This window comes from Pristiophorus japonicus, chromosome 18 (assembly GCF_044704955.1).
Source record: "Pristiophorus japonicus isolate sPriJap1 chromosome 18, sPriJap1.hap1, whole genome shotgun sequence".
Lineage (NCBI taxonomy): Eukaryota > Metazoa > Chordata > Chondrichthyes > Pristiophoridae > Pristiophorus > Pristiophorus japonicus.
Window position 1 is genome coordinate 30,791,321 of NC_091994.1, and position 9,236 is coordinate 30,800,556.

Below are 9,236 nucleotides of genomic sequence, written 5' to 3' on the forward strand. Positions count from 1 at the left end.
AAGCAGATCAAGGAGTGCTAAGGCCAAAACAGGCAAATGATCTCTTTGCATTCAGCTCAATTTATTGTGCCCGGAGAGATGAGGAATTAATGAGGTAGGAGGCCAAAGTGATACAAGATTTAAAAGAACTACAAGTAAAAGGGATTCAAAGTGTGAAAGAACAAAGGGCAAAATAGATACAGGATTTAAAAGAATTGCAAGTAAAAGAGATTCAACTAAAAGAAAGAGATTCATGGTATAAAACAACAAAAGGAAGAAGGCCTCCAATTTATGAAGCAGTTAAGAGGGGGAAATACAGCATTTCAGACAAGAAATTGGCCAATAAAATCACAGTATTAGGCAATTAGAAAGAGGGGCCAAACAGGCAGCTTTGTTGCTACAACAACAAAGCCTCTCAAATTTAAATGCCACAGCAGCCATCATTGAAGCAAATGAAAACAAATTAGAGCTAAAAAAATATAAATTGGAACACTTGCGGCTCCAGCAAGAAATAGAAGATGCTAGGGGAACATTAAGGGAAGTAATTAAGAAGTCACATAGGGAGGAAACCACACCTAGTGAGGCTAAAAAGTAAGTTAGGGGAGCAGCAGGCCCTGGTATCTGCAGTAACACAGGGAGCCATAACAGAGACAGCAGAAGGGGACAAGGGGGAGACAGATTGGGAAGAGGAAGAAAGTCAGTATAATCCACAGGAGGGTGATGTAGGATGGGATACCTTGGAGACACAAGAGCCAATCGTAGCCGTAGTAACCACTTCTTTACATCGTAATACGCACGGTCGCATCACCAGTAACCATACCGACTCGCCGCCCATATCTGGTGCTGACAGCACGGCGTGTAGCCACGAGTTGGGGCCCATTAATGATGGGGACAACCCACTGGAAGTTAATAGGAGGTGGGCAAATTTCAGGAGGGGTCACCCCAGGTTGGAAGAGAGACTTAACACGAGTCCTCCTCTTGGCCTGTTCCACTTCCCTAAAAGATAATCTGCCAGATGCAGTCCTCCAGCAGCAGCCGATGCAGTCTTGACCGAGGTTCTAAACCATTTAGGGATCCAAAACTTGAACTTAGTGGCTCTGCTTAATCAGACCAAGCAGCGTCCAGAAGAGACCCCTAGAGCCTTCAGTAATCACCTGTACGATATCTATCAACGTACGCAGAACCAGGCACTCAAATGCTACAGTAAGAAAGAATCAGGAACAACTTAAATCGATGTTCCTGACCCAACTCCACTCTTTAGTTAAAACCACCCTGGCCCACCAATCAGTGGACAGAAATAGAGACCAGCGCTCAAATAGTCTGGGAGATAGTAAAAGACCAGTTAAAGGTGAAGTCATCACCCACTGCAAATAAACCAGTGTCAACGGTAGAAGGATCTCGAAACTACCCCTTTAAGGGACAGTGCTTTAATTGTAAGAAGGTAGGCCACCTAGCAAAAGACTGCAGCAGACCTAGACCAGCACCGAACCATGATGCAACGCATAGATACCTCCCGAGGGACGAATCCAAGCCCTCTGGGACAGTTCAACGATTGGACCAGTTGATAACCCTCATACAAACTCAAATTGCCAGGGGGAGGATGCAAAATCATTTACCAGTGCACACAATCACTGATGCACACTCATTAGAGAGACCCATTCAAGGATCAACCCTATGTCAGGGTTCGGCCCCCAAAGTTTGGTCGGAAGTGGGGTTCTGACATGATGGTAGCGGGAGACCAGTAGTCCTTGTTGTCTTAAAAGGGGGCAGGAGCAGATTATCCTTATCGATACTGGCTCGGCCGTTACCATCATCCACACCCCATACCCTGAATGCCAAGCAGCGGCAGGTTGTATGACCCTTAAAGGGTTTAACGGTGATACAATCACCATGTATACAAGGAAGGCCACTGAACTTCAGTTGGGAGGCCTCACCTGTACGATCCCAGCGCTGATGCTGATGACCACCCCAGACGGAAGGGGAATTGTAGGGACTGATGCGTTGGATCAGTATGGCGCGGTGATAGATTATAATCAGGACTGTGTTTGGATGGGATTGAGAGATAAGGCAGGAGTGATAGAAATTTCAGATGCTCACCCAGTTTTTGCTATTAAAAAGCCATCTGAGTATGACCCTCCAGGTAGTGAAAATGAAGCTGTGGCAAAACGAATTCAGGAACACCTAGCAGTGTTTGCCACAAGCATGACTGTGGAAAAATGGCAGGCGAAGAATCTATTGAGGGAACCACCCACTCATTCACTAAACAGTACCCCATCCCAGGGGAGAGTCACCCTTACATTCGAGACACCACAAAATCCCTAGTCGAGCAGTGTGTTGTTAGGACAGGCACTTTCACGACCAATTCACCCACACGGCCGGTTAAAAAGCCTGATAGCAGCTGGTGACTGACTATTGATTACAGAAAGTTAAATTCTGTAACACCATCCTGCTCACCAGTAGTAAGAGAAATTCCAACCATATTTATCTCAAATTCCTGCTGGTTCCAAGTACTTCTCGACATCGCCAATAGATTCTGGAATATCCTTGTTAAAGAGGAAGACCAGTACAAATGTGCGTTTACATTTGAGGACCAGAGCTACACCTGGAAATGCCTGCCTCAGGAGTTCCACAATGTCTCCACGACATTCCACAAAAGAATGGCTGCAATTTTAAAAGACTTTTCCCACCCTACCTGCTTGCTGCAATACATAGACAACCTATGGCTGGCAACTGACAGTATGGAGGAGCATCTGTCCTTTTGCACAAACCTTTGACATTGTTGGCTCAGGCGGGACTAAAGGTGAATCCCCGTAAGGCTCAATTAGTAAAAGAACGGGTCACCTTTCTAGGAGTGTCCATTTCTCCAGAGGGCTCATCCCCCGACTCTCAAGGTGGAGATAATACAGCGACTGCCATTACCCACTTCCAAAACAGCCGTACAATCATTCTTGGGGTTTGGTGGGGGAACAAAGGAACTTTATCCCAGGCTTTGCAGAGTGTATGATTTAATAAAACTGCAGGGTGATAATGACATACGCCCGGCATGGACTGCTGCTTACCACCCCCAGTCATCCGGAGGGGTCAAAAGGGGAACAGGACCCTCAAGTTAATGTTAAAATAATTGTGTGCAGACCACCCCACTCAATGGGCTAACATGCTGCCAATGTGCTTAATGGCAATGAGGTCCACACCTCATAGAACAATAGGGGTCTCCCCATATCAGGCCATGATGGGGAGGCTCAATGAGAACACCAGGCCAGCTAACACTAACAGGGATGAGTCCCCTGACAATGAAACCATGTAGTTCCAAGTGGCTGGAACAAGTGGTAGATCATAATGATCAGATCAATCGATTTGTGGTCACCAAATTGGGGAAGTCAAAAAGACAAGTTAAAAGGTACTTTGACAAAGAAAATACGTCCCTTTGACTATGAGGTGGGGGACTCAATATGATTCCAAATTATGGGGGAAAAAAAGCTGCCTTTGAGCCCAGGACCGCATAAGATTATAGACCGATTGAACCGCACGGTTTATTTGATTCAGTTACCGGGGAAAAAGGGCGTTAAGTACAAGAAGTGGTTTCACATTAATCAGTCTAAAAACTGCCAAAGAGTAAATAGTGCACTGATCTTGTTTCCCACAGACCATGTTAAGGATCCTCACGGTTGTCAAGACGATATTGGCCAAGACTGAAGCCGAGGGAAGATGGAGAAGCAGGAACTGCAGCATGACTCACGAACATCATCAACCATCAATGTGCTTTGAGAAGCGATGGTGCACTGAAGAATCGGAAAGGGGAGAGTCTCCGCTGGAGATGTTCCTGTATTATAGTAAATCCCCTACGTGTGACATACACCTTACAAGGTGGGGACTGAGTCAGGCCATCCACTTTTCTCTCTAAGTTTAAACAGCGGTCATCCACCTCACAGAAACATAAACAGCAGAGCTATCAGAACCCTCTCATGTTCATGATATGTGATCCCTGAGGAGATAATCTATATGAGGAGTCAATAAGGATATTTCCCCCTCAAGGGGGAGAGTTTGTAAGAATAAAAGTGTTTAATAATGACAAAATTGATTCTGTGTGTGTATATATATATATAATATATATATATATATAATGTTAAAAAATGAGATTTTACGAAAAGACAGTTTTGAAAGAGACAAAATGGATGCTCACAGACATCCAGCATGTTCTGTTTGTATATTGTCTTCTGGCTGGTCAGAGCTTAAAGGAACAAAGGAAATGTTTTGAAACTCATCAAAACTTAAAGGTGTTAATTGGAAAGCCATTAACCTAATCAAGGAATGACACATGTATGAGGAGAAGCCAATCAGAAATGGTCCTGGAATCAAGAGCCAATCCTGGGGCTTTCTGAGAAACAATGCACTTAAGGATTATAAAGATCCAAGCACAGATTGCTGGGTCTCTCTTCTTCTCTCCTGAGCACACAGGAAAACAGGAAAACTGTCCTCTCAAGACCAGCCCAAACAGCAGGCCATGTGCTCAGCCAGCCAGAGGAAAGTGAAGTACACCTTTTTATAATCTGTTGTAACTAAATAGATCTGTAGGCTAGCTGACGACTGCTGTTTCTCTGATAAGACGTGCATGTGTGTGTTTAATAAATTATTCCGAATTGATTAAAAAAAATCAGTCTTGCTGTCAATTTAATGCCAGAGATTTAGAAATCTTACAGTATTAGTGAAAGTAACCCCGATTCCCTATTCAATAATAGTCCCACCCTTTACTTTCCCCTCTGTTACTGACCATCACAGCGTCCTCTTGGACACTATGTTGAAATAAAAGCCACCACAAAATAAATATTCCAATCCAACTTTATCCATCAATCCATCCAATATAGCCAAAGTCAACTAATCACCCTTGTGCCTTTGCCTATCCTAGTGCTCTTATGCAGAGCTACCCCATTGGCTGCAGCATGGTTGGTGGAAGGCATTTGACTTTCAGTGGAGCAGACTGCAGATGGTTTTGCAGAATGACCTCGAGCACCAATGGGCCTAGAAGGCTCAGCTGCGGACATGGGCAGCAGCAGTCTGGGCTGGCTGGCTGACAGGCAACAGCAAGGGCACTGGCAGAGTGGTGAGAGGACTGAGCCACTGCCATTCCTCTGGGCTGGTGCCTCAGCATTGCTAGCCATCTGTTGGAGGACAGATTGCCAGAATGCTGTGACACCCTGCAAGCCCCTTAATACACTGGTAAACCCAGTCATGATGGCAAAAATCTGAGCCTGCATGAGAGCAGTCTGAGATTCCACAGCAGCACTCAGATGTTGGGTGGCTTGTACTTCTGCTGCAATGGAAGCTGAGACATCAGCCATCAAACACTGAATGATGGTTGGGGCCACAAGTGCGCCAATGGATCTGCCCACCTCTTCCATGCTGGAAAGGATGGGCTCCAAGTTCTGCGCAAAGAACTGTGCAACCTTGATGCTCTTTGACACTGCACTCAGGCTTTCTGGCAGGCCTGCCAATGCACCAAGCATTTCATTGTGCATATCCATCAACGCTCTTCTATCGGCCACCCCATTGAAGTCTTCATCTGAGTCCTCTGCAGCAGAATTCATATGCAACTTCACCTTGCAGGGAGCTGGCACCTGCACTACCCTGTCCCTTGCCCTGCCTGCAGCCCACTCGTGCCCGGTGACTCACCCCATGCAGATCTCGCCTCCAAGCTACCGTCTAAACTCCATGCAGTACCAGTATCTGAGCTGCTGGCTGCGACTGTCAGATCGAGTTACGGTGTTTCTTGTTCTTCATCACTCTCTTCTCCCTCTTCTACAACCAATGGTTGGGGACATTGAATTTCTTGGGTATCTGAAAGGAGCAAAGCACAAGGATGGGGTTGTGGTGAGGGGAGGCGCGGGGCGTGGCGGTAGGGGGGAGCAAGAGGAACATGCTTACACCATTTGCAGATTATAAATCAGAAGAGCTTGTGGGATGAGGGGGAAGTGGGATGTGAGAAGAAGGATAATGTATGAGGATGTTGCTAGGACTGGAGAATTTTAGCTGTGAGGAAAGATTGGAATGGCTGAGGTTGTTTTCTTTCGAACTGAGGAGGCTGAGGGGAGTCTTGATTGAGGTGAATAAAATGATGAGGGGCCTAAATAGAATGGATAGGAAGGATCTATTTCTCCCAGCAGAGAGTGCAATAATCAAGGGGCACAGATTTAAAGTAATTGGTAGAAGGATTAAAGGAGAGTGGAGGAGAAATTATTTCACCCAGAGGGTGGTGGGGGTTTGGAATTCACTGTCTTAAAGAATAGAAGAGGAAGAAGTGCTCCTTACATTTTAAAAGTATTTGGATATGCACTTGAAGCGTCATAACCTACAAGGCTACAGGCCAAGATCTGGTAAGTGGGATTAGGCTGGATGGCTCTTTTTCGGCTGGCAAAGACACAATGGCTCAAAGGGCCTCCTTCTATGCCATAAATTTCCATGATTCTAACCAGCATCTTGCTTTTTTTCAGCTCCGTCATTGGCCTATCATGGTTGAATAGCTGATAGTGTGCAAGCTGCAAGATGTGGGTATAAGGTTTGCAGCAGTGGTTAAGTGTGTGAAGGTGAAATGAAGCTTATGAATGTAAGGTATGAGTCACGATTTGTAAATTGTTGGTGGATGAGTGATGGGGGTGAGGTGAATTGAACAGTAGGCTAGTGGTGCAGTTTGTGGGATATGGCATTTGAAGATGAATTCACTGACCTTGTCCACTCGTGTGAGGTCGCTGAACTTCTTCCTCCACTGTATTCACGTAGAACTTGGAGATGGCAGTGTTCCCATGCGCCTGCTGCCCTTGTCCTTTTAGGTACAGGTCACGGGTTAAGGAAAGAAGCTGTGGCGAGCTGCTGCAGTGCATCTTGTAGATGGTACACACTGCAGCTACGGTGTGCCGGTGGCGGAGGGATGAATGTTTTAGGTGGTGAATAGAGTGCCAATCAAGCTTGCTGCTTTGTCCTGAATGGTGTCAAGCTTCTTCAGTTTTGTTGGAGCTGCACTCATCCAGGCAAGTGTACCATCATAATCCTAATTTGTAAATTGTAAATAGTGGAAAGTCAGGGGGTGAGTCACTCGCCACAGAATACCCAGCTTCTGCCCTGCTCTTGTAGCCACAGTAGTTATATGGCTGGTCCAATTAAGTTTCTGGTCAATGCTGACTCCCAGGATGTTGATGGTGGTGGATTTGACAATAGTAATGTCATTGAATGTCAAGGATCAAGGGGGAGTAGCTAGACTCTCTCTTGTTGGATGAATGTTACTTGCCACTTAACAGCCCAAGCCTGAATGTTGTCCAGGTCTTCCAACATGCAGTCACAGACTGCTGCATTATCTGAGGAGTTGCATATGGAACTGAACACTGTGCAATCATCAGCGAACATCCCCATTTCTGACCTTATGGTGGAGAGTCGGTAATTGATGAAGCAGCTGAAGATGGTTGGGCCTCGGACACTGTCCTGAGGAACATCTGCAGTGATGACCTGAAGCTGAGATGATTGACCTCCAACAGCTACAAACATCTTCCTTTGTGTGAGGTATGACTCCAGCCAGTGGAGAGTTTTCCCCGATTCCCATTGACTTCAATTTTACTCGGGCTCCTTGATGCCACAGTCGGTCAAATGCTGCATTGATGTCAATGGCACTCACTCTCACCTCACCTCTGGAATTCAACTCTTTTGTCCATGTTTGGACCAAGGCTGTAATCAGGTCTGAAGCTGAGTGGTCCTGGCAGAACTCAAACTGAGCTTCGGTAAGCAGGTTATTGGTGAATAAGTCCTGCTTGATAGCACTGTTGATGACATCTTCCATCACTTTGCTGATGATTGAGAGTAACTAGCCGGATTAGATTTGTCCTGCTTTTTGTGGACATGACATATCTGGGCAATTTTCCACTTTGTTGGGTAAATGCCAGTGTTGTATCTGTACAGGAATAGCTTGGCTAGAGACGCGGCTAGTTCTGGAGCACAAGTCATCAGCATTGCAGCCGGAATGTTGTTAGAGCCTATAGCGTTTGCTGTATCCAGTGCACTCAGCTATTTCTTGATATCATGTGGAGTGAATTGAATTAGTGGAAGACAGGCTTCTGTGATGGTGGGGACCTCAGAAGTAGGCCGAAATGGATTATCAGTTGGCGCTTCTGGCTGAAGATGGTTGCGAACGCTTCAGCCTTGTATTTTGCACTCGTGTGCTTGGCTCCACCATCATTGAGGATGGAGATGTTCATGGAGCCTCCTCCTCCTCCTCTTAGTTGTTTAATTGTCCATAACCATTCATGACTGGATATGACAGGATTTGATCTGATCCATTGGTTGTGGGATCGCTAAGCTCTATCTATAACGTGCTGTTTCCGCTGTTAAGCATGCAAGTAGTCCTGTGTTGCAGCTTCCCCAGGTTGGCACCTCATTTTTAGGTACGCCTGGGTGCTGCTCTTGGCATGCTCTTCTACACTTCTCATTGAACCAGGGTTGGTCCCTGACTTGATGGTAATGGTAAAGTGAGAGATATTCCAGGCCATGATGTTACAGATTGTGATGTAATACAATTCTGCTGCTGCTGATGGTCCACAGCACCTCATGGATGCCCAGTTTTGAGCTGCTAGATCTGTTCTGAATCTATCCCATTTAGCACGGTGGTAGTGCCACACAATACAATGGAGGGTATCCTCAGTGTGAAGATGGGACTTTGTCTCCACAAGGACTGTGCAATGCTCACTGCTACCAATACTGCCATGGAGAGAATCATCTACGACAGGTAGATTGGTGAGGACGGGGTCAAGTAGGTTTTTCCTTCGTGTTGCTTCTCTCACCACCTGCCACAGGCCCAGTCTGGAAGCTATGTCCTCCAGGACTTGGCCAGCTCAGTCAGTAGTGGTGCTACCGAGCCATTCTTGGTAATGGATATTGAAGTACCCCACCCAGAGTACATTCTGTGCCATTGCTACCCTCAGTGCTTCTTTCAAGTGGTGTTCAACATGGAGGAGTACTGATTCATCAGCTGAGGGAGGACGGTAGGTGGTAATCAGCAGGAGGTTTCTTTGCCCATGTTTGACCTGAAGACATGAGAGTTCATGGGGGCCTGAGTCAATGTTGAGGACTCTCAGGGCCTCTCCCTCCTTCTCGAATACCACTGTGCCGCCATCTCTAGTGGGTCTGTCCTGCCGGTGGGCCTGGACATACCCAGGGATGGTGCTGGAGGAGTCAGGCTGTTGCTCTCCCAGTTTTGGGCAGGTCTCCCAATGTTGGCAATC